Below are 27,320 nucleotides of genomic sequence, written 5' to 3' on the forward strand. Positions count from 1 at the left end.
TATACGGAGTTCTATTTTTACCATACAGTAAAACCTCTTCTTTTTCTGTGTAAAAAAAAAAGTGATGGGATTGCGGAGTTCCAAAAGTCCTATTTTGAATTAGATGTCAGAATTATCAAAACCACACACCTGCAAGCAGGCACCCTCACACCTCTCCCACGTGCAAGAGGAAGATCTATTCTCACAGCGTGTGCATGCACACGGGTCTAATAATAGAACATAGCATTCTCTTTTATGTGATAGAGATAAATTGTCTGATTGCTACCTATTTTCTTAAATGTTAACAAAGGTGAGGAACCTTTTCAATCCCATAAAATATCTAAAAGCTCTTTTAGTAAAGGTATCAGTTTTAAGTTACTTCCTATTAGGTTATAGAACTAAGAAATGTGCACATTATATATAATCCTTAACCAAAATCATTTTGTCTAAATCATCCTCTAAAATTGATGTCATTATTTCCATATTAAACACGAATAACTGAACGCCTAGTGGAGCTTTATTTGATTAGCCACATTATTAACAATAATAGATAATGGAACAGAAGGAGGAATACCTCTAAAACGTAGGAATCCATTATATATATTCTTAACTAAACTTTCATGAAAGGAGAGGAGGGAAGAAGCACAGAGAGAGAAAAGCTTTGAAAAGCAAAGTTCTGGGTCATAGTTGCCTCTGCACAACTTGGGGTAGAGCAGCCGCATCTGAGCAATATGAAGGTGATGTATACATCACCATCCTAACATCCAAAACAACTAGTTGTATTTATAAATTGGTAATTATGCCTGTGTCTTAATTAGGATTATTGCTGCAATGAAACACCATGAGGAAAAGCTAGCTGTTGAGGGAAAGTTTTCCTGGATTACCCACATCTTCGCCCATCATCAAAGGAAGTCAGAACTGGAATTCAGGCAGTCCTAGAACCTGAACACAGGAGCTGATGAAGGAGTGCTGATTACTGTCTCACAATGTGTGGATTTCTCAGCCGTCATTTTATAAGTTCTATAACTATGTGTGTTTATCGCGTTTTTAGTGCAATAAAGTTGGCTAAGTTTTTGTGAATATATGGTAATTAGTAAAATTAGCACATGAATTTGGCAGTACAAGAAAATACCCAGACAACTTAATCATTGAAAATATTAGGTTATAGAGTGTAAACATAATACGATAATATAGTATTTATGAGATTGTAATTACTGTTTAGAGTAATCTGGTCAATTATGTTTTGAATTAACAAGAAGCTGTTACTTTACTGTTGATATTGACATCGACAATTAAGTCTCTATAAACTAAAATATAAACACAAACACTCTGAGACTAGCATAGAACCAATCTACCAAAGCCTCATTCTTGGAAATGTATTTTTCAAATTTACTAAAAAGTAGATTTTCACGTTTATTTATTATCCTAAAAATGAGCATAGTTTTCTTTACATTGAATACTAAATATCAGTAAATATTTAATCCAGGACTTACCAAATATTGTCACTCAACATCTCACTAATTTGTAATGTAATATTAATCCTTTCTTCAAATTTTTCATGCTTATGCGTTGCAATTTGAACATTTCCACTCCTTGACTACTTTTAACTTTGCCTAGAACTTTACCTACTAAATATCTTCTTGACTTTCTTGTTCTCTCGCTGTCTCTGTCTCTCTGTCTCTGTCTCTTTTGCTATCTCAAACAATTTGGTGTCAACTACAACTTTCGATATGTTTAAAAAGAGGCAAAAGAAAAGAGTGGAATAGTAAGGGTTAAATTAGTTTTGGGGTGGAAAGAGTATGGAATATAGGAAGGGGTAAATAACAATAAAGAAATTGAAAAAATCATATGATAATTTCGTACTACAAAGCCTAACACACACACACACACACACGTAATCTATGAGTACAACATGTTGTCTGAGGTTTCTGTCCTGCCCAGTTCCCACGGTCATTAAGTCCATAGGAAACCACAGAGATCTACATTAATTATAAACTGATTGGCCTAGTATCTCAGGTTTTTTATTAACTCTTATAGGTTATATTAGCCCATTCTTCTTGTCTATGTTAGCCACGTGGCTTGGTACCTTTTTTGGCGAGGCAGACACATCTTGTTTGCTCTGTGTCTGGCTTCCTCTTTGTCTGGATGATGACTGCAGACTGAAATGTTCCTCTTCCCAGAATTGTTGTTGCCCTGCCTCTACTTCCGGCTGGTTGCCATCACCCTGCCTATACTTCCTACGTGGCTACTGGCTAGTCAGCATTTTATTAAACAAGTACAAGAAACAAATCTTTATAGAGTAAAACCATTGTCTCACAACACTTCACCCCCCCCCCTTTTCTTTTTTTAAAACAAAATCTCTAAATCAAATATCCCTTCTTTAGTGTTCTTCCTGACCATTATCCATACAAATTATAACCAACATTCTAAACAAAGAAAATTATTCATAATTCAGTTTTTAGGAATGTGGGCATACTTTTCTAGGCTACTTCCTGCTGATTGGGGGCTCTGATAATCTGATAAAGAAAATTTAGAATTATAATCAAGTCCTGACTGAAGTATCCAATGAGGCTTCATCATCTCAGGCAGCAGTCTTCGAACTGTTGTGGATATAGTGCTCAGACATCTGGGCCATTCCTCCTATCAGAGATTCCTCAGGATGTCTTTTTCGGTCAAACCTGATTTTTCTTAACAAAGAATGAATCCACAGTCTCTCATTTTTATGGAAACAAAAGCAAAACCTCTTCTCCAAAGTAAATATCTTTTGACTTAAATTTTAAAGAAAAAGCATTTTCAAAATATATATGTTGGATTAATCCTTGAGCATTTATAATTAAATGTCTTTTAGCAGCTGTTGTTCCTTCCTCGACCATAAAACAATTTAAAGACAACACAATAACATATAGTATACAGACTGTGTATTTTTCATTTCTATGTGGCTTTATTTTAACCTCTATTTCATTTATTTTTATTTTTTGGCTTTTTGAGACAGGGTTTCTCTGTGTATTTTGGCTTCCTAAAATTCAGTCTGTAGACCAGGTTATCCTTGAACACACCGAGATCCACCTGTTTTTCCCCCCAAGTGTTGGAATTAAAGGTGTGTGCCACCACACCCAACTACTTTTTCCTTCTTTTTTATTTTAAACCATTTAGAGGTTTTATTCATTTGAATCTATCTTTACTGAATATCTCTCTTTATCTGACCACACAAGTCTTTATTTTGATAATCAATATGGCTAGGATTAAAGTTTTGGCTTTAATGGCTGGATCCAGCCCATTCTTTAGCTTTCTGAGAGTCTAGCCCCAAGGCAGGGGTACAGAGCCACATTTATTGATACAACTCTGTGACATTTCAAGGTCCCTGACACCACAAGAAACTCTCTGTGGGCAATTCATAAACACCATTTAAGTGTTTGGTGGCAGGTCTTCTTTAAAGTGCTGCAAGATTTCTCAGCTAAAGCTTAGTCAGGAAGCCTCTCTTACAATAAATTGGCAACAATGAGGTGAACTAAATCCACGGAACACCTGAAAGGGCTTGGAAAGGAATTCTAGACACTAAAAAACAAAGTTTAGCTGCATTTATTTTCCAGAATGGCCTTTGCTTGCTGGCAGCATGTTGTGGCTCCTTTAACAGAGGTTTTCCTGATTTAGCAGTAACAGAAAAAAAAAAAGCTGCAGTTTTGAAATGCTGCTTTTCTGGACCATAGCGTGAACTCTGACTCTTTCTGGAGGTCGGGCTATGGAGCACTTGCATGAGGTTTGTGGGGCCAGGTGTTTGTATGCCACTTGGGGAAGTGGCTGAGACCATGCCCGAAGCTCAGTGCCCCTTGCCTGCACAGGCTGTGGGATCAGGATTAATAGGAGTGCACAGGCAGGAGATCATGGAGGATTCCTGCCACTATGCACAGAGATATTTCCAGGCTGCACAATGCTCTGAATGGCATATTTAGTTATTACTCAGATAAAAAGGGTTTATGTACTTCCTGCTCATTCTCAGAGTTAAAGCGCTGAGCACGGCTCCTACCTGGCAGTCCCAGGGCTGGCAGTAATGGTACCTCCACCACTTTGAAAGTGGAGAGATGTAGAGCCAGAATCCAGAGCCACTGTAACCAAGATGCTTGCCTATTTAAAAGCTCTTCAAGACAGCAAAAGGTTACAGATACACAATGGTTGAAATGAAAGCAAAACAAGGTAAGATGACCTTTATGAAATTACGTGAGTTAATGAGTTAAAGAAAGGCTAAGTTAAATCAGAAAGTCTACTTCTCATTTCACCTTTGAGTCTTCCTTGTTCTAGGTATTTTTTGCTGTCTGTCCTTACCAAATCCTCACTTCAAAATAATAATATTCAAGCATATTTGCTAAACGTTTATCAAATTTGTGCAAAATATTTATGTTCATCTTGATTAAAATTAAAGAATTTTCATTTCTAAAGTCACAATCGAGATAAGTAGGCACTAAAATTTTGTAAAAAGAGAAAAGTATGAATATATAATAGAGACATACAGGCCTTTGCAAATTACTAACTTTTTGGAAGCTATGAATAAACCCAAAAGCGCTATATTCAAACCTGATGGATACATAAATATTGATGTGATTGAGTAGCCAAACAGAATAAAATTGCACCAAATTTATTTTCATATGAAATATTAGATTTATCTTCAAATATAGCTCATTCAGTGGGAAGATTCTTTCAATATTTACATCATTATTTTCAGAACTTAATGCTTACTAAGGTAATGAAGCTGAGAAGTTAAAACTGAACGTCAAAAAATTTGTGGATTTACCCTGTTATTGCACAACAATTGGCTATTATGTACAATCAATTTTATAATTAAGTTCAGAAGAGAATATATCATTCTACATGTATTGAATAAACATATTTGCCTGCATGAGCACAGGTACACACATGTATATGCATAAACATATATATATATATATATATATAAACATGTATTCAGATGTAGATATAGACACAAGTACACATAGATAGATATTAATATTTTTCCTTTGGTTTTAGACACAAATGAATTCATAGGGAGTTGATAACATGCAGGGATTTTTTTATACTTCTTGAGGAGCAGTACAAGCCTAAAGATAGGAACAACAAAACCATATTCTTTACACACATGTGCACCTTCATATCATTTAGAGCTTTGAGGAAAATCCATCTATAAACCAATTTTCCCGGAGTTCTTATCTACAGCTTTCTCAATTCTGAAAATGAAAAGAAGTTAGCATGCTCCAGAATGTCTGTCGATAATCCCCCAGGCCCCGCAAGTCATGGTGAGGGGGCAGTCATTCATCCCACTATTGGACAGAGGAAAACTTAAGCACACAGATGAACTCACTATGGTTTCAACAGCCTCCCTCTTGATCAGAGTTATCATATTAAACGTCACATAACCAAGAACACATCCATTCAACACCACGTAGCTCTAGACTCCCGAAGTTCCGTTGCATGTTTACATGGCAAGTAGAATTTTGTGTTACAGTTTATCGTACATAAGGAAAAAAGCATTGTGGAAAGTTATCTCAAAGCACAATACATTTTATAACTCGTGTCTCTGAGCAGCTGCTTCCTGTCTGACAGACCACACCATGGTCTGAAATGATATCTTATGTAATCTCACCATAGTAAAGAAATAGAAAGTGTCTCTTACCAGACTGGTATAACGCTCCAAGCTTGCTGTAGCACTTTGTGGAGTTCTTGTTTGAAAAGACAGATCCACAGCGGTTTTGTGTACACAACTGATCTGGCTGATCTCAGGTTCCTGCACACACACACACAAAAAAAAACAAAACAAAACAGTGTAATTGGCTCTCAAGAAAGTGATGGAAACATTCATCACGATGGCAGTTGCATGTTGAATCTAGTCACTGTTTCCCTTGTAGACTTTTTCAAAACAGTCCAATTGTGTTTCTCTGTTCAATCCCAGATGTTAGAATTACTCCAGTCAATGCTGAGATGAAAATCTTTGAAGAAAAAAAAATGGATTTGTGTCCAATCCACTGTGCGGTCACCTTTAGTTTCTGAAAGTACAGTCTCAGACTTAAAAAAGACACATGCTTTTAAATTAAGACTGTATTATCCCATAAATTGATTGAGCATGTACAGGACTTTATATTTTATGAGTGGAAGGACTAAGGCTACTGTCATAGCATAGTGCCTTATGCTAACGAGGTGTCAGCATCATTAAGTGTCTTTCATTGGTTATTTGATAGCAGATAAGCGAGCATTCTACATCTCTGTTTTTCACAGAAGTCTTATCAATGATGCATACGACATGCCCTGGAGTCTAAATCCAGCTGTTCTGTGCTTCTAAATCTCATTAAATATTCCACTGTTCTTTTGCCCAAACCTTCAAAGGGGCCCAGACACAATCACATCTTTCAATTTTTATGGGATCAATGAAGGGGGTCACACAAGCCTGATTCTTTTTCTGATTTTTAACATTCAAATTGTATGGGAACATTAGCTGATTATAACTATGAGTGGCATATTCTTGTGACCAAGAGAATTTTAATGCTAGATCAAAATGTAAGCCCCAATTAAAAAAAAAAAAAACAAGACCAAGCTGAATAGTTCTTTGTGGTGATCTAAGCCATAAGCTCACTTTACAGCTATACAAGTATGTTATCGCTGTTTTCTCCATTGTGTGTTTAAAGACTGGTTAACAGTTATGAGCTTTGCCACAGTTGAAATAGTAAGAACTGACACTTAGAAAGCGATGAGATATCATTGCAGTTTTAGAGTCATTATTTTGATTATGTCATTTATATAGATTAAACAAAAATACAAAATAATCATAACTTTATACATTTATGTTACATAACTGTCTAAAAGTTATGAATTATTTCAACTCCTGTTTTTACAAGCAAGCAAAATTAGTCTAAAAGTACAAAAATTTATTTTGGAAAGATAATTATATCATCCACCAAACTGAAGATAATCCACAACACTGAGTATTGTATATTGATTTGAACTCTTGGCTCTCCAAAAGAAAAAGATCACTAGTTGAAATATGACCTAACAAAGAAGTCAATTATACCATATCCTTTGCAAACCAGACCTTTCTCCATTCTTCAGTAGTTTAGCAAATTTCAACAATTGATCTATTGACGATGTGTGTGTGTGTGTGTGTGTGTGTGTGTTTTCTGACTAGCTTCAAGAGAACTAAAATACAGTGATAGAAATCACTCTCCTAGTTGTTGGTCATCCATTTAACAAGAAGAATAAAACTGTTGCTTCAAAAATTGCTTACATTTTTTTTTTCTTATTAGGGTTATACACAGATAAAATCCACTGGGACTAGGAAATACAACAAGATTAAGAGAGTCCCTAAAGCATACAAAAGAGTAAGAGCCCTAACATCAAGAGTGGTGGTAAGGTGAGGGAGCTTGGAGGACCACAGGAGAGAAACTGTGGTCAAGATGTATAAGAGAAGAATATATCCAATAAAAATTTTAAAAATTCACTGTGAAAATTCATTTTGTTATTCACTTTAGAACTATTACTTTGTTTGCTATTATGCTTAATCTATATATCAAGTATCTATTCACGAGCTTTTGTGTGTGTGTGTGTGTGTGTGTGTGTGTGTGTGTGTGTGTGAGAGAGAGAGAGAGAGAGAGAGAGAGAGAGAGAGAGAGAGAGAGAGAGGTGGTATTCCTTCTGTATATGTGTTGCTTTTATTGGTTACTGAATAAAACTGTTTTGGCCTATGACAGGGCAGAATATAGCTAAATTGGAAGAGATATATAGAGAGAGTAGGTGGAGTCAGGGAGACGCCATGTATCTACCAAAGAAGCGAGATGCCATATAGCTGCCCGAAGCAAGAAATAACAAACCACAAGCCTCGTGGTAAAATACAAATTAATAGAAATTGGCCAATTTAAGATATAAAAGTTAGCCAGAAATGTGTTTGAGCAAGGGCCAAACAGTGTTGTAATTAATACAGCTTATGTGTGATTATTCCAGTCTGGATGGCCGGGAAATGGAACAAGCAGTCTCCGTTTAGTGTGTGTGTGTGTGTGTGTCTGTGTGTGTGTCTGTGTGTGTCTGTATGTCTGTGCGTGAATTAACTAATGGACTGCCATACATCCCTCAGGATATAGTATTTGTTGATATGCTTGTGATACCTGCTGCTATGATAATGGTTCATTTTGAACAGATGATAAGGTCATATTGATCAAGTTGATTTATTAAAAAAGAGAATAAAATGTGAGTAAATACTCATCTCAGGAAAACAACTACAAACAACCTTGGGAAAGTGAACACTGCATTAATCTTCAAAATAACACACCCTATTAGTATGAATATTACTTTTAATATGCTTCCCATCTATGATACAGTTGTTTTACAGTGATGCATATTTATTAAGTCAATATTTTAATGAATAAATAAGCAGGATTTACCATACATCTATACATATATTTTCTTACTGTATCTTCTATTACATTATTCAAACCATGTACATCTTGTCTTCTGCATAGTCCACCGTTCATGTAAGAAGAAAATGCTGTCGGACTTATTTATTTCATTCTTCTGATGTATCTAATTGCCATGAATCATAGATGAAAAACATGGGTATTACAGCTATCAGAAAAGAGGATAAGTATGTGCACAATTGAGTAAGTTTGTTTTATTTTATTTAACAATAGCTGCACGTGCATTTGTTCATCTGTGGGGAAAGGGTGGTAATAAGCCTACTACTTTGATTTGGAGTTTATAGGTAACTATAGTTTAAAGATAGCATTATTTAAGATAACTCTAATAATGGTAACTCTAAATTTATAATAAGGTCCATTTAAAAGGGACCAAATAGACCTTTATATAGAGAGAAAACATAAGCTTATATATTAACATAAAAAGTTGTCATATATATACATAGAAGTACAAAGCCATTAACTAATATACAAATGCTCATAACTCCACAAAACATAAGTGAATTCTAAAAGTGATAGCTTTAGAATGTGTTGAAATAAAAAGTATTATAAATAAACAATGCTAAAGAGAAAGTTAATAACAATGAAACTCTAAAGTCTGAAGAACACTCTGGAATTGTGAATTTTTAAAATTTAAGTCCTACTTTAGTTCGTACTTGTGAATTAGCACTTCAGGCTGAGGAAAGAAAGGAAATAATTGAAGCACCTTGATTATATCTGCAAGTAACAAGAACTGGGTCAATAAGATTATAAAAGTTCAGAGATCATTATCTACTACTAAAGAAAAATCCTATACTGGATACAAATCTGTTATGCTAAGAAAGAAGAAGATTAAGAGATTTATTTTCCACGAAAAGTCCTTGGGTTGACCAGAGTCTAATCCCACTGTTATAAACAGACTTGATTTAGAGTCTTTCTCAACACTTTTTCATGAGAAAAATGTAAAGATTGTTTTCCACACAGAAAAGTTTAGTGCAAAATACGATAGGGAGCTGGGAGCAAGATAATGTCCATTTTAAACAAGACTCTGAACATACAAATGAACAAATTGCAAAATAAATGAATTAAAATACAAATATAAATTTGATTTAGGATGATGCATTGTCCTCACCCTGTATTTCATCACGTTAACTAACTTTGGTAGTTTCAGATTTGGCTTTATGTCTATGTTAATCTTAAATATGGCTAAAGAAAGTGTCCCTGTTCCTAATGGCAAAATACAAATATGTTTGCATCTTATGAGCTAGATTCTATCAGAAAGCAGATCAAGGATTGATTGGAGATGTGGACAGTGCTAGGCTTTGGAATAAGCTGGGGACATCATTCCATACCAAAAGCTTTTGTTTGTCTATGTATTTACAATCTGTGTGTCTATATCTATATCTATATCTATATCTATATCTATATCTATCTATCTATCTATCTATCCATCTATATATATATATCATCAAAATATCTACATTAAAAGAATTTTCGGTCCTCCCCCCCCCCCCCCCGTCCATATCTAGGACTTACCACAGGGCAGGGAAACCTGACTGCTCTTTGGACTGGAGAGGGAGGGGGACAGGAGTGGGAGGAGGGGTAGAAGGGTGCTAGGAGGGGTAGAAGGGTGGGAGGAGGGGGAGGGAAATGGGAGGCTGGGATGAGGTGGAAACTTGGTTTTTTTTTTCTTCCTTTTCTCAATAAAAAAAGAATTTTCGGTTGTAAATTTAATTTCATTGAAATGTAATAAGCTTAAGAAAAATGGTAATGAGTATGTGCATAGAGATTAATATGACTTGGATTTGAGCAAAGCCTCAGCAGTGTACCTGTAATCTGGTATTTACAATTGTCACCTGTGCCCTCTGGGGCCATAACACTTTAGGGCTTTAGAGCCATGGCTTGGGGAAATAGGTCTCCCATGAAAAGTCCATCACAAACTCACCCCCTCTTTTCTCACCTGTGCAGGTCCCAATTTAACAAAACCAGTCAAGTAAAAGTCAGTTCTTAAAATTATGGATATTATCATTCAACAGAGTAGTTACCAAAGCCAATATAATGTTAATCATATTGTTTTGATGTTACCGAAGAGATGAGTAGGTGGTCATAATAGCATTGACTGTTACTACAAAATAACCATTTTAAAGTACCATGTGAAATAACGGCTTGAATTTGAAGGGAGAATAAAAGTAATAGAACTGAATTTTTAAAATATTTTTCTTAATCCTCTTTGGCTTCTGACTCTTACACCCCTCTTTTCTTATCTTCATCCTTTCTTCATTTTCTGTAACTTTATTCTTTATTCCATAATAATTGTATATTTACAGAACCTATCTTATAGTCCTGTTGTTTGTCTGAATGTTTCACATACTGCATCAGATTCTTTCTCCCTTTTAGCTGATGTATTTCTAGGGCTTTACTAGGGCTTTCATCTCTATCACTTAAAGGAACTCAATTCTTTTATTTTTATTTGTACATTAAGATACAGACTAATATTCACATAAACTGTAATAAAAACTTGCAAAGATATCATTCACTTTGAAATTTTATTTTTCTTGCCATTGATTTAGATTTTTAATATTTGTGGCCAAGTTTTGATATTATGTCGCCTTCAGCTCTGACCCTTAAACTTTGTATATAATATTCATTCATACTTTTCTATTAAACATGCAAAATATGTTCATACAACCTAAATTCTCTTCAACTTCACATTGCTACTATGAGTACACTGTGTCTCATCCTGTAAATAATTCACAGTCTTCAATTCTAGTGTGCCAGTTTTCAATTCTACCATGGATATCTTAAAACCATTCTGGATCATGCATGATTCTGGCAATTACTATTTGGGACAAGCTGTTTAATAAGTAGGTTGTTTAACAAAAAGCAATTTTGGTTATTAAGAAGTTGGGATCTTTTTTTAAAAAAAATCCTGCCTGATAACATGAAGATGGTTGTAGTGATTTTGACATTATAATTTTTAATGGACCTTCACATAACACGCTGTAGATAAAAAACATACCAGATATTCTAGAAATAATGCACATAAGAAACATTAAAAAGTCTATATTAAACCAATCTTGAATTGTTTATGTCATACATTTTAACGTAGTTTTTCTTAATTCAATTTGTTTAGCTTATGATATATAAAGATGGTTTTCTATGTAGTTTATAGTCACAAACTGTGCAGTGTATTTTAGAGTTGATAAATAGTATAGACAGAGCTCGTGTTAAAGGTAAGTTAAACACATTCACCCGCAAACACACACACATACACACATCTACTTTCTCAGACTATTTCTCCTAAGTCTTCTTGTCTCCTGCCAAGGTAAATTTTCTCCATAGATGCCGCATCTTTACCCACTGCTTTTTGTGCTTGTAGAAAATAGAAATGTCACAGTCTGTCTTCCGTCTTGTTCTCTGACTTCTCCATTCCCCTTTAATAACCATACTTTTCCTCCAGATGCTTTACGGTTCTTATCCCAACCACCAGAGATTTCTGTGGTTTCCCTTTACCACGTAGCCTGTATGGTTTGCAAACAAGGAACTAGGAGGTTAAAACACCTGAAACCTACTTTATAGTAAGTGACAGATGAGAACAAAAAGTTAAGTGCCTATTCCATCTGCATGTTTTAGACAATATACCATGGGACATGGTCCATATAGCTTTCTGTCATTTAATTAGATTCAATTTCTGAGAAGATATTAAGTCTTCTGTGCATTTCAGTATTTAAAATGCTTGCTGAGCAATCATGAGGTTTAAAATTCAGGCCCAGGCACCACGAACACCTGCAAACTGTGTACCAACGGTTAGATGCTTTCTTCTGTTCTCTGTTTGTGCAGGGTATATGCACACATATTCTTATATGGGCAATGGTGACAAACAGCATGAAATAATAAATAAAATAAGTCTTAAATAACAAAAATTCAAAAAGAAATATCCAATAATGTAGTAAAATATAAATCAATAACCTGAGTACTTTTTTTCAAAAGAAAACATTCAGATTCCGACAAGCCTAAACAACAGTAGTCACTCACACAAATTACCTGGGAAACGAAAATCAAAACCACAATATAATGTCACTTCCCTCTAGTCCCAGTGACTCTTATAACAAAAATCAAGCGCCTGTGAGCATACGGAAACTTTCTATACCTTGGAGGAAATGTAAGTAAGTATAGCCACCAAACATAGCATCATGACAATTCCTTTAGAAACAAAGTCATACTTGCCACAGGATCCAACATTTCCACTGTTTATGTATAACCAAAGGAAACTTACTCAATATATCAAGTAGATACATGAACCAATATTTATTTCTGCCTACTCACAGTGACCCTAATATTGAATCAATCACAGTCTCTTTTAACAGGTAATGGACATATAAAATGTAATAGATGAAAAATTGAATGCTTTTCAGTTGAGGAAATTATTAACTTGATTTTGCAAAAAAAGAAAAATATTGTACACAATAAAAGCAAACAAGTAACTGCTGGATATCTCACCATTCTCTGTGTCAAGCTGTATTACTATAGTAAAGTAAAACTGCATGATATTGGCATAAATGTCAGGTAGATCATTTGAATCAAAATGAAGAACAAGCCCTGATGCCATACACTATGGCCACCTGATTTTGATAAAGAAGCCAGAAAAGCACACTAGAAAAATAGCATCTTTAAAAATGCTGCTGGCCTAACTGTGTGCCTGTATGTAGAAGAATGCTAATAGACCCACCCCTATTACCCTGCACACAACTCAAGACAAAATGGAACAAAGACCTCAACATAAAACTGGATACACTGAAGCTGATAAAAAAAATAATGGTGGAAGAACCTTGAACTCATTAGCCCAGGAGAAGACTTCCTAAAAGGCATACTAGTAGGCACTAAGATCAAAAACTGATAAATTAAACCACATGAAATTGAAATTTTTCTGTAAGGCAAAGGACACCCTAATTTGGACAAAGGGACAGACTACAAAATGAAAAGAAATTTAACAAATTCCAGATTTGGTTTAGAACTAGTATCCAAATATATATATATATATATATATATATATATATATATATATATATATATATATATATATCAAGGAACTGGATATCACAAAAAAACCAGTAGCCCAATTATAATGGGTACAGCTCTAAACAGTTCCCAGTAGAAGTCACTAAAATGCTGGGAAACACTTCAGTAATGCTAAAAATCTGTAGCCACCAGAGAAATGCAAATCAAAACAACTCTGAGATTCCATCTTACACCATAACTCGCGCTCACTAGAATGTATAAGAAGGGTCACACTTATCCTTTGATAGTCAGAGTAAAAAGTTATTCAGTCGCAATAGAAATCATTATGGTGGTTTCTCAAAAAGTTGGGAATCGATATACCTCTGAATCAAGCTTACTACTCTTGGTCAGATGCCCAAGGGAAGATTCATTCTGCCACAGTGACACTTGTTCAAACACGTGTCATTGTTCAAACATGTTCTATGCTCCTATATTCATAGTAGCCAGAAAATGTTCCAAACAGAAGAATGGATAAAGAAAATGTGAAACATTTACAAAAGGAATTGTTACTCAGCTGTTAAAAAAAAAAAGAATCATGAAATTCACAGGGAACTGAATGAAACTAAAAATAATCCTGAGTGAGATAACCCAGATCCAGAAAGATAAATATGGGATGTATTCACTTATATTTGGATGTTAACCATTAAATAAATGATAACGGAGCTACAGTCTGTAGACTTGGAGAATAGATGAAGGAAATAGACATACACATGGATTTCCCTGGAAGAGGAAAAGAGAATAGATATTGTTGAGGGTGAGAAAGGAGCAGGAATGGAGATGGTGATGAGGGAGTGAATACAGGAATGCCTGCTGGAAATGAGGAGGCTGTGATATGGAAACCTAGTATAGCAGAAACTCCCTAAAATATATGAAGGGGATGCCAATGGGGGTCTCCTAATAACTGGAGAGACAGAATCTGAACAGAACAACTTTTGTCGCCAAACAAGGCTTCCACTAGCAGGAATGAGTTGCATTCAATGTAGCATTTTCCCATAAAAGTCTCCTAACAACCCAGGCTGTTGCTAAGGCAGTGGATTGCTTCTGCAAACAAACAGAAGAGAACCAAGCACTTGCACAACTCACTGAACATGGAGAAATTGAATTGATACCTACACGGAATTTTCTCCTCTACACTTTAGCATATTTGATGTGGGAAGGTGCTTTGTAAACTACCAAAAATGAAATGTAAGCATAAACCTGGCTATAAAACCTTTGACTTACAGTCTGTCCTACTTGCAAGATATGCTAGGGCAATGGTGGCATAGAACTTGTGGAAGCCGACAACCAATGTCTGATTTGACATTGATAAGACCCATGCCCAATACTACTTGGGTGACCAAGATCCAGAAACTGGGTAACTCAGAGACCTGGGTTTAAACCAAACAGAATTGATTTAAAAAAATGTATCAATAAAATAACTCCTAATGATATTCTGCTCTACTCATCATCAGAGAAGCTTCCTTCTGCCACAGGTAGGTACAGATGCAGAGACACACAGCCAGATATTACATGGAGAGAGATCTTTGGACACACAACTCTTAATGGGATGTCTCCATAAAATCCTACCCACCAGAGCTCAGAGAACCCAGCAAAAGGGAGACAGAAAGAGTGTAAAAGTCAAAGGGAATGGAAGACACCATGAGAACAAGGCTTCTGAATCAAATAAGAAAGAGTGAAACAGAAAGCACAGGGCTAAGAGAGGTCTGCACAAGTTTCTCGGCATATATATTATAGCTTTTATCTTAGTATTTTTTATGGAACTCCTGAGTGTGTTAGTGGGGGATCTCTGATTATTGTGCCAGTTCTTAAAACTCTATTCCTTCTGTTGGTTTACCTTGTCTATCCTCAAAGTGATGGATTTTGTTTTATTTTATATTTCACTTTATCATAAGAGATAAAACAGAGTGGATTAGAAGGGGGAGGCAAGAAGGAAGGAACTAAGAAGAGCAGAGAGACAGGAAACTGTAATCAGGATATACTATATAAAAAATAAGCCATTTTCAATAAAAGGAAGAAAAAAGAAAAAAAGAATAAGGACCTGCAGTTTCCTTAGATAAATGAAAGTATTTGGTAGATTTGTGCCCAAGGCACACATTCATATAAAGGTTGAATTTATATTACTAGCACAAATTATAATGGCAACATACATCATTATTTGATTAGTAATAGAGAGTGTGTCCAGTGTTAATTACAAGAATCCCCGAATATCCCACCTATGGGTACATGGGCATTTTAAAGATCATGAAGCATTTTAAATTAAATTTTATCTTTTAAATAAAAATATACATATTATTTTATTCAAAATATAAAGAACAAAGTAGTATCATTTGAGTAAAAATGGGTATACCTAGAGAGCATTTTGTTAAATGAAATAATCCAGGTAGATTTAATGTTTTTCCATTTATTGAACTCAACTTTATATTGCAGATTTTGTAAATTTCTTATGGAAGCCCTTACCCCTTCTGAAGAGTGGAAAGGTGTTTGGGTGGGGGAAGGTGGGTGAGGAGCAGGAAGAGGGGAGGGAGAAGAAACTTAAAAAACAAAAGGATTATGTTTAAGGTTGAGGTGAAGGCTCATTTGGGAAAGCCCTTGCCACATCAGCGTGAGGACCTAAGTTAGAAAGCCAGCATTGACTGGAGCCAGGCAAGAAATTATATACTTGTAATCTTAGAACCTGGGAGGCAGAGGCAGGTAGATAATGAGACGTTCTCAATGCACTTCAGGTATAGACATTGTATCATCAACTACAACAAAAGAAAGCTTGACAATACCAGAGTGATAAAATCTGACCTCATTATCCTGCTCCCCCATTCATGACACACAATATCACCTGCACAGTTGCACTCACACAAATATGTGTGCGCATGTGCAAGCACACACGTACAAATAAAAAAATAAAAGATAATTTTAAGATTAAAATACTGTTTACATTTGAGTGTTCATGTGTCCTTGTGTTCATGTGAATGCATGACTGTTTGTATACGTGAGGACACACACACATACAGGTAAGTGCTCAGGACAGAAGAGACAATGGATACTTTATTGAAGGAGTTACAGGCATTTGTGAGTCCCTTCGGGTGCTGATATTCAAATTCTGATCTTCATGACTATAAATCAAAAACTCTTAACTTCTGAACATTCATTCTAGTCCATTGCTGGTCATTTTAATGTAACTTAAAATTCATAGACAAATAGCCACAAATTAGGACTGATTTAAATTTTTCAGAACAGAACCAAAAGAAAAATTAAAAGAAAACCTGTAGCCAATCACAACACATTATAATTCATGGAACTCCTAATATTTATCTTCAAAATCAAGCATCTTCAGAATTAACTACCCCAAGAGTTTTACCATTTCATTAAAACTGCTTTTAAAATAGTGGGAATAAATACATTAGAAGTACTTAAAGTATGTACAGCCTGTAAACTGAAGCATCCTTATCTTTTGCTCTTATCTCAGTCTTCAGTGTCCAGGATTAGTCTGTACCCCTGTCTTCCCAACAGTTCTCAAAAGTGTGGAACAGCCCTTGCTCTGCTACATGATTGTTTTCCCGTTCTCAGTGTGAACCCGTGAATTCACCTCGGCCATATGGCGAGGCTGCCTTTGAACTTAATATTTATATGCACATAAAAATACCACCTCCATTTAAAGGAATGGATGGGGGTGGGAGAAAGCAGTGGCTTGCTGAGTGTTCCTCTTGTGCACTGTACTACAGCAGGTGTCTACATATAACTAAGTGGACTCCTTGTGGTTTTGTGAGGCTCTATGGGAAAAGCATTTCCAGGTAAGATCGCTACACATAAAAGGAATGACAGAGCTTCCTTTGGAGTCCATAAAATACAAAAGGCTTTTAGTTAAGTTGTAATTATCTCAGAGTATGGTTAAAGGCAGAGATGAAAACTTTTTTTTTTCTTCGTGGAAAACCTGCTTATCTGTAGGCTGACAAGGTGTGGGACGTTTGGACTGAAAGAATTGCAAAGTAAGTTATTTCATTTGACTCCAGTTTTAGAGCTTGTCCTGAAAGCAGACATGGGGTAAGTTTACAGGAGATGTTATAGTTGTTTTTTTTTTAAGTTTTTAGCTTTACCGGAACACTTAAAATGTATTTTTCACATGATTTAGGTTGCATATTATTTCCACTTTCCAACTGCCAGTCTCGCCTCCTCCCAGCTCCTCTCTGCCTCCCCACCAACTTGAATTCATCCCTGTAACGCTCCTCTCAAAAGAACACACAAATGAAAAACAAACATTTTAAGGCAGCCAATAAAATTTCTCTAAAGTAAAATAAAAGTTTTCATCCTTTGTTAACCAAGGAGTCACAAGAAATAAACTTATGTAACATCAATTGCTAAAAATTAAGAACATAGCTTTTTAAATGATTTTTTTGTTCTTTTTATAATTTCTTTCTTTATATTTTAGAGTACTTATAAGCCATTAATTATTGACACTATAGTAGTTTTGAAAACCTGGAATGCAAATTCTTCAATCCTAGACGTTTCTTGGGAGTAATAGAGCTGAGGTTATATGCACTGAATCCCTTCCACCTTCTTGGCAGGACTTACAACAGAATATTAGGCAAACTGTCTATACTGAGGTTATTTTGTCTAAATTAATGAATCAATTATTTTTTCAAGAGAGACTTTGTCTGTGCAGCTCTGGAACTTACTCTGTAGACCTACTGGCTTTAATTCAGAAATATACCTGCCTCTGCCTCCTCAGTGCTGGCATTAAAGATGCGTGCTACCGCTGCCAGGCCTTATAAGTCAATTATTCAATGTTATGATTCTGAAACCTATCAAAGACAAAACTAAAATGTTTTTGCAAATGGGTAAACTTTCATATTTAAAATTAAATAGTATGATTGTCTAAAGGGGCTGTCAGTTGCAAGGGAAGTTTCATGGATGAAGGTTTAGGACTACCTGAAGTGAACAAGACAACACCAACAAGCATGCCAAAGTGGAGGGGATAAGCCCACGCAGCCATACACCAAGAGTTAGAGATGACAAAGCGATGCTGAGATCAGAAAAGATAGTGTCTTCCTGAGAAGAACACACTGATTCATTATTCTACAGCTAATCATCTGCCTTAAGGTTATATAAGGGAGCAAAACACACAGATGGAATATGTCATATTTAAGACTATATATGTACATGTACCAATAATTAATAAAAAGAGAAGCCAAAGATTTTATGTAGAATAAAGGGATTGGTGGAAAGGACAGCTTTGAGAGAAGAAAGGCAATGGAGAAAGATGCAATGATATTTTATCAAAACTCAAAAAAAAGAACATATCACCTTATGATATTGCATTTATCCTTAATATATATCAGTTCTTTTTGGTGATGTTTTATTGATTACCTTCCTGACCATCTACGTTTTTTGACCACATTGCTATATTGACACAGTATAAGTTAATTTTTATGTGTGTTTGTAGAATTTGTCTGTAATAATTGGCAAAAGCAATTAGAAACAATTTCTATATATGACGATAACACTGTGGTGAGCAAAGATGCAAGTTGCTAGTTTATTTTTTTTCCTTTAAGCAATATGCTATATGAACAAAGAATGTAAAAGCCAAGGATATAACTCATGGCAGTTAAAATGTTAAATTTCTACTCTTTCCCACTTTTTAATGTTACCACTAAATGTCGACAGTAAACCAGGCCATGGAAGAAATAGCCTACTTTCTCAATTTGCATGGCAATGAAAACTATGTCTTATTTTATTCAGGGGTGAAGGATACATTATGGTAACACAATGTAAAAAGTTTTAAAGTCTTAGCACATTCTTCCTGTCAATTCTCATTTCCTATGATCTTTAAATATAAATTTTTATTAGATTTCATGACTTTTTCATGAATATTACTCCCTAGAAAGTTATTGGTCTGAAAACCATTGCAATGTTTTTCATGGGGAATGGATATAGATGTGACAGGCAAGATAAAAGGACACATCTTTTTTCTTCTTAATTATTTTTGCAGTAAAGTCTCAGGATTGACAGTCCAGCTAAAGCAATTTTGTTAAATTTTAATGGTCCTTTCTTCTCAATGTTTCTAAGGCAGACTATATTTTAATTGAGCTCAGTAAACAATTCTTTTAGTAGATTTTTTATCTCTATGCAAATTAACAGTAGGATCAATAGCTCACAGTAGCACCAAGCATTTCAACATACATAAATGTGCAGTAAATAGACCTTCACCATATTGAATGAAATTCTAGCAAAATCAAAATGTATTGATGAACAAAGACTTTATGGAAAGAGAGGTGGGGGGATTGATGTTCATAATGCAAATTCAATACTGAGAGAGGTCCAGTTTTGATGTAAAAATTTGATCTTCTACTGTCATGACAATGAAAACTCATACAACATAAAGTTATCTGTGTCATATAGAATATACTTTCTCCTTTGCTTCTGTTTGTAACATAAGGGAGTTACATGCCAGCTGCATGCAGCATAACTTCATGAGCATATAACTGTATTTAAATCATTTATATATCACATTTTGCAAAAGTAATAGAAAAATGTGTTCCTTTACATTCATGGTTAGTAGATGGAACAGATGGTGGAAGGCTCACTTTAACTAATATGGGCATTAAAATAACAGATATTGCAAGCATTGCTTGATGTAGTGGAAGTTGAATTCAGTACAAAATAAGCTTTCTATAATATATTAAAGACACTGTTTCGTTAGACACAGTTTGTTCATATGAATAAATTTGCTGCCACCGCATTATTCAAACGAATTTTAACATAAATATTGCATTCATATATTCAATATATATTATTGACTGAGTACCCGTAATTTTAAGTCGTTGCTTTACATTAGACTGCACAGGAAGATGCGTAGACATGGTACCTGGCTAGAAGGAAAGAGTCTACTCAGGCAGAGGAGTGGGAGAGACCAAATAATCCTCTAGTGATGCGGAAGTTTAAAACGCTTCAATCGGTAGTGACTTACTAGTGGTACTGTCGTGGGGCTGAACATATAGTTACCAAGATATGTTAATGGTTTAGGGTGAAGCCTGAACCAGATTATCTGCTCTTTTGTGTAGGTACTCGGAACAACAACAACAACAAAACAATAACAAAGAAAATGGAATATGCTTGAAATATACTTTATCTTTTTTCCTTCAAACAAATAAAAAGGAATTCAGAAAAATCAACAAAAAATAATGATCAATATGTGAAACACAAAAAGGCCATTTCCTATCAGGAAATAAAGTATAGTATTAGTTTTATTGAGATATACTCTTGAATATTTTTAAATACTGAATAGATTATTCATCCTTAGTCTTTATAAAAATTTACATTTTCTATAAACAATAGTAAATCATATATTGTTCTAAGTTTGAATCTGGAATTTCCTGTTGCCTATAGTTCTTTCAATGAGATATTGTCGTTGGCATGGCTCTACATAGAACTATGCTTAATGCAGTTCATAACACTTATTTGCAAACACCTGTTCACCAAAAAAAATTCACTTAAAGTTTTCTTTTGCTTTTCCTCCCTGTCATAAAAGCAAGATTAACTTCAAATCATACATATTTGAGCTGGGCAGTGGTGGCACTCACTCAGCACTTGGGAGGTAGAGGCAGGCGGATCTCTGTGAGTTCAAGGCCAGCCTAGTCTACAAGAGCTAGTTTCAGGACAGGCTTCAAAGCTACAAAGAAACCCTATCTCAAAACAACAACAACAAAAAACCAAAAAAAAAAAAAAAACCAACCATATCATCTTTGTTTAGAAGGATTGAGTCTTTGAATAGCATTAACATTAATGTTTCAATTCGCTGCTGAATATTCACCAAAAATGTAAGCATAGAGATTAATGTTTTAATAAAAGAAAGCGTGATTCCTTTAACGCATTGGCTCTGGAGACCACTTCCTAAATCTAACACTAGTTTTACAGACAGAGCAACAATCAATAAATGGAAGTTCTTGAAACTGAAATGCTTCTATATGGCAAAGGACACTGAAAACAACCGAGATGCCCCTCCACTGAAGAATGGATAAAGAAAATGTGGTACATTTATACAATGTTGTATTACTCAGCTGTAAAAACATCAATGACATCATGACATGTGCAAGCAAATAGATGGAGCTTTAAAAAAGACATCCTGAGTGAGGTACCTAAACACAAAAAGGGCAAACAAGATATGTACTGACTCATAAGTAGATATTAAATGTAAAGCCAAGGATAACTAGACCACAGTCCTCAGCTCCAGAGAAACTAGGTAACAAGGAAGACAAAAAAATGGACACAGGAATTGCCAATCAAAGAGGAATTAGATGAGATCCTTTAGGTAAACTAGGGCAAGGGGAAAGAAATAAGGAGGAGGGGATGAGAGATGAGAATATGCAGGGACACGACAGTTCAGGGGGGAGAGGGTTGGAGTGGGAGAACAATGTCTGATCTCCAAATTATATAAAGAACTCAAGAAACTAGACATTAAAACTCTAATTAAACCAATTAAAAAAATGGGTTACTGAACTGAACAGAGAATTCTCAACAGAAGATGTTCAAATGGATAAAAGACACTTAAGGTCATGCTCAACCTCCTTAGCGGTCAGGGAAATGCAAATCAAAACAACTTTGAGATACCATCTTACACCTGTCAGAATGACTAAAATCAAAAACACCAATGATAGCCTTTGCTGGAGAGGTTGTGGAACACTCATCCATTGCTGGTGGGAATGCAAACTTGTGCAACTACTTTGGAAATCAGTGTGGCGGTTTCTCAGGAAAATGGGAGTCAACCTACCTCAGGATCCAGCAATTCCACTCTTGGGAATATGCCCAAGATATGCCCAATCATACTACATAAGCATTTGTTTAACTATGTTCATAGCAGCACTATTTGTAATAGCCAGAACCTAGAAACAACCTAGGTGCCCCTCAATAGTAGAATGGATAAAGAAGGTGTGGCACATATACACTTTAGAGTTCTACTCAGCAGTGAAAAAGAGATCTTGACAGAGAGATTCACTACAACCTTAGAAAGAAACCTGGTGCTAGAGAAATTCCTAAGAATTCACAAGGATGACCCCAGCTAAGACTACCAGCAATAGTGGAGAGGGTGCCTGAATTGGCCTCCCCCTGTAATCAAATTGGTGTATACCCCAACTATCATCATGGAGCCTTTATCCAGTAACTAATGGAAACAGATGCAGAGATCCACAACCAAGCACTAGACCAAGCTCCAGGAATCTAATTAAAGAGAAGGAGGAGGGAATATATGAGCAAGAGAGCTCAAGATCATGATGGAGAAATCTAGAGACAGCTGGACCAAGCTCATGGAACTCTTAAACTCTAGACTGACATCTATGGCGCCTCTATGGGACCAAACTAGGCCCACCAAATGGGGGAGACAGTGGTGAAGCTTAGACAATCTAAAGGACCCCTGGCAGTAGGACCAGGATCTATTGCTGGTGCACGAACTGGCTTGTTAGCACCCATTCCTTATGGTGGGATGCCATGCTCAGCCTTAATGCAAGGTGGAGTGTGAGGGGGGCTTGTATCTGTCCCAAATTAAAGTGCCAGACTTTGTTGACTCTCCATAGGAGCCTTTAACCACTGGGAAGAGTGGATGCAGGATGGATTTGGCAAGAAGGGGAGTCAGGGATGGTGGGAAGATGGGCCGGGAAGTGGGGAGAACTGGGGCTGGAATGTAAAATGAAATTTTAAAAAGGAGAACATAATGCATATTCTGTAGTTATATTTTGTTTATCTTTTAACAAATTAAGGTTGCCTAAATATCAGAGAGTCAAACTAAGGTGCTAGAGGCCCAGGAGTGGTGGCAGACACCTTTAACGGATTTCTGTTAGTTCAAGGCCACCCTGGGCTATAAAGATTGAACCTGTCTAAAAGAGAAACAGAGCTCACACAAAGGTGATCTCAGGACTTGGGATCCCATTCCTTTAATTCCGGCACTAGTGAGGTGGAGACAGGAGTGATCTGGCTGGGCAGAGAGAGGAATATAAGGTGGGAGGAGACAGGAGCTCTGGTAGTCTGATCTTTGGTGGATACAGCTGCAGTATGAGCTTTGGTGGAGTCAGATTGAGTTGGAAGATGCAGTCTGAGGACAGGATCGCCCCTTCGGTATGAGCATTGGCAGAGGTTAAAAAACAAAACAAAAAACTCTCTAGTGACTCTCAGACTCTCAGTTTCTCTGATCTTCTGGATTAACCCCTACTTGGAGTTTTTATTGAAGCTGACAAGAATTAGTGCAACAATATTCCTCATTAATTAAATATGAAGTTTCATTTCTTAACTAATTTATTCTTTACAATTTGTAATTATATGTATCGTGCCTATTCAATGAATATCTGTACCACAAGGTCAGAACTGGTCATTGAATCTCTTGGAAATAGCATTACAGTCATCTGTGAGCTGTTCAGTATGGGCGCTCTGATCAGAACCCCATTCCTGTATGAGAACAGGAAATGCTGTCCGTCACTGCACAATCTCTGCAGCCCTGACTAACTAGCTTTAAATTTGCATTTATTGGTGCATGGATTAAGAAAATAAGCAATGATTGAAAATAGCTTGAAAACTTAAGTTCAGAATGGCATTCTGAAAATAGTCCATTTAAATCAATACTTCGACTTTCCTTTGGTTCCCTAGTTACATATGTTTTGGGTGTGGTTTCATATTTTTTGTTTATTAAGAACGTAGCTATGTAGAGTTAATGAGATATTCATTTAGCCAGACTTCTCTCTGCGTGTTTTCTTTTTGCATCATCTAGCCTCTTCCCAGGTGTTGTAAGCCTAAAATATGGTACTGCCTGTGAGGAACTCCACATCATATTCTCCATGATAACTCCCTGAAAATTCTAAGCAGAAATTTCCAGATGATTTGGAGAAGATAGGGCATTTTCAGTGACGAGTGCGTCATATATGGCTGCTGTTGAGGCGTCTGCTAATCTAATGAAGCTCTTTAAAGGTAGACGCAAATTGTTTACTTAAAAACATTAAAATGCCATTTTGCAGTGTTTAAGTATGAAAGAACAAGCGTTGGAAATAGAGAAAATTGCCTTGGCACATTTAAAAGTGATTTTCTATTGAAGTCACTCAATATGGAAGTCATGATCATTGAAACATGCACACCTGCTAGTATTTGATTGTAACATCACGTCTCAAATAACCGTCTATATCCTCCATGTACGTCTAATTCATCTGCACCTAAAATTTGCCTTGATGATGGTACATTCAAATTCATGCAGATGTTCGGAAAATATGTTTATGAAAATGAAGCCTTACATACATAGTCCATCAAAATTACCAGAGTTTAACAACCTCATCTATCCAGATATATTCATCTTGGCAAATAAATATTTGCTTATCTAATTCATATTTCTGTAAAGAGAACACACTCCATGACAATACTATGATAATGTTTGCTAAATATCTGAATATCATATTATCTAAATAAAAGTGATAGACTAATTTTTGAAGACTAAAATCTTTTTTTAATTTTGTAAATAAATGTATGTCTTTCATGAATGAACTTATTATCAAAATATAAATAAGTACATTATGTTTACATAATACTTCACATTGCATGAAACACAATGATGAAATGATATTTTTATGTTGCTTATTCATAGAGGTGATAGAAATAGTGCTAACCTGGTATTGTAGTGAAAAATTTGGTCAGAATAGTTAGGCAATTTTTACCAACATTTAGGTATCAATAAGTGGAAAACAAAGATCAACCTCGATATTCTGCACCCATGTTCTAGATTTTATGGTGCATTCCCCAAAATGAATGATGCCTAGTAGAACGATGAGACATTCACCCATAGAGAAGGAAATTCAGGAACATATCTTATACATTTTCAGAACTTAAAATTGATCACAGACCTAAATATAAAAAATACTCATAATTTAACAGGAATCATAATTTGTGGTGACATTATGAATCATGATAACTTTTAGATATAAAACCAATATTAAAACCTATAAAATGTTTTTCCATATAAAGTTGATTATTGTTCTCTCAAGATCTGTGAAGAATTTTGATGGGACCTTGATGGGGATTGCACTGAATCTATAAATAGCCTTTGGTAGAATTGCCATTTTTACTATGTTGATGCTCCAAATCCAAGAGCAAGGGAGATCCTTCCATTTTCTGATATCCTCTTCAATTTCTTTCTTCAATGCCTTAAAGTTCTTGTCAAATAGATCTTTCACTTCCTTGGTTAGAGTTACCCCAAGATATTTAATGCCATTTGTGGCTATCGTGAAAGTTGATGATTCTCTGATTTCCCTCTCGGCTTCCATATCATTTGTGTATAAGAGGGCGACTGATTCCTTGGGCAGCTGAAGATAGGGAACCTGAAATGACCCTATCCTATAGCCATACTGATGAATATCTTGCAGATCACCATAGAACCTTCATCTAGCGATGGATGGAGATAGAGACAGAGACCCACACTGGAGCTCGGACTGAGCTCCCAAGGTCCCAATGAGGAGTGGAAGGAGGGAGAACATGAGCATGGAAGTCAGGACCACGAGGGGTGCACCCACCCACTGAGACAGTGGGGCTCATCTATTGGGGGCTCACCAAGGCCAGCTGGACTGTGGCTGAAAAAACATGGGATAAAACTGGACTCTCTGAACATGGCAGACAATGAGGGCTGATGAGAAGCCAAGGACAATGGCACGGGGTTTTGATCATACTTCATGTCCTGGCTTTGTGGGAGCCTAGCCAGTTTGGATGTTCACCTTCCTAGACCTGGATGGAGGGGGAAGGACCTTGGACTTTCCACAGGGCAGGGAACCCTGACTGCTCTTTGGACTGGAGAGGGAGGGGGAGAAGAGTGGGAGGAGGGGGAGAAGGGCAGGAGGAGGGGGAGGGAAATGGGAGGCTTGGTGGAGGCAGAAAATTTTTTTTCAATAAAAAAAATTAAAAAAGAAATAAAAAATAAAACCTATAAAATGATAAAATAAACTTGAATAAATTTTAATTATTTCTCTTTTTCAAATAATACCACATCTCTAAAATATTTAAAATATACCCTTAAAGACTTCAGGTTAAAAAATGTAATATAAATACTGTACAAATATCGTATAAGAATTCAGCAAGAGAAAATAGCCCAATCACAAAGGGGCCATCAATAATTACAGATCAAAAATATGCAAGTGGTGGACATTGCATATCCACAGGAGAAATTTTAAGGTCTGTATTGTCTGAGAATTGCAAATCACACTGAGAGACAACATTTCCTGCGACAGAATGACCACACTGAGGAATGATCATGGCCAAATGTTACTTAGTTTGTGGGGCAGCAAGAACTCTCATTCTTCACTACCGAGAAGGAAAACTCTTATAACCACTGCGGAACACAGTTATATAGTTTATTAAAACCCCTTCCACATTTAATAACATGATTTAACATTTGTTCTCAACCATATCTACTCAGACATATTGAAAATTAGACCTACAAAAGAGCCTTCATGGAGATATATATGGTGCCTCCATTTAGGATTTGTTAGACTGAGGATAAATCAAGTGTTATATTTGTGGGTGACTGGACAAGTTAAATATATGGCATATGGACAATGTAATATTATTGAGCACTAAATAGAAATGAGATACCAAGCCACAGAATTGCATAGTTCGTCTAGGCTAACAGACACATTATTAAATGCAAAAGGCAAATTGGAATGGCTCTATTCTGTATTATTTTAAGTAGAAAATATTGTAGAAAATAAAAACTTATGGAGCTAGTAAAAATAAATAATAACTGGATGGAGAGGTGGACATTTTCAGAGGAAAGCAGCCATGAAGAAGGTTTTCAGAATATAACCATGTATGCTATATGGTAGGTGCAAGTTATTATAGCTTGTTCAATCTCACAGA

General features: G+C 35.8%; 1 protein-coding gene across 5 annotated transcripts in view; it reads right to left on the minus strand.

Annotated features, from left to right (window-relative positions):
• The window catches only part of Mgat4c (MGAT4 family member C), a 481,385-nt gene that overhangs the window by 262,995 nt on the left and 191,070 nt on the right, over nucleotides 1-27,320 (minus strand). For all 5 annotated transcript variants that reach the window (XM_075954476.1, XM_075954475.1, XM_075954472.1 and 2 more), the window contains one exon: nucleotides 5,642-5,752. The gene's annotated coding sequence lies outside the window, so the exon portion shown is untranslated. The remainder of the gene's footprint in view (nucleotides 1-5,641; nucleotides 5,753-27,320) is intronic.

Source organism: Microtus pennsylvanicus, chromosome 20, assembly GCF_037038515.1.
Source record: "Microtus pennsylvanicus isolate mMicPen1 chromosome 20, mMicPen1.hap1, whole genome shotgun sequence".
In the NCBI taxonomy this organism is placed as follows: Eukaryota; Metazoa; Chordata; class Mammalia; order Rodentia; family Cricetidae; genus Microtus; species Microtus pennsylvanicus.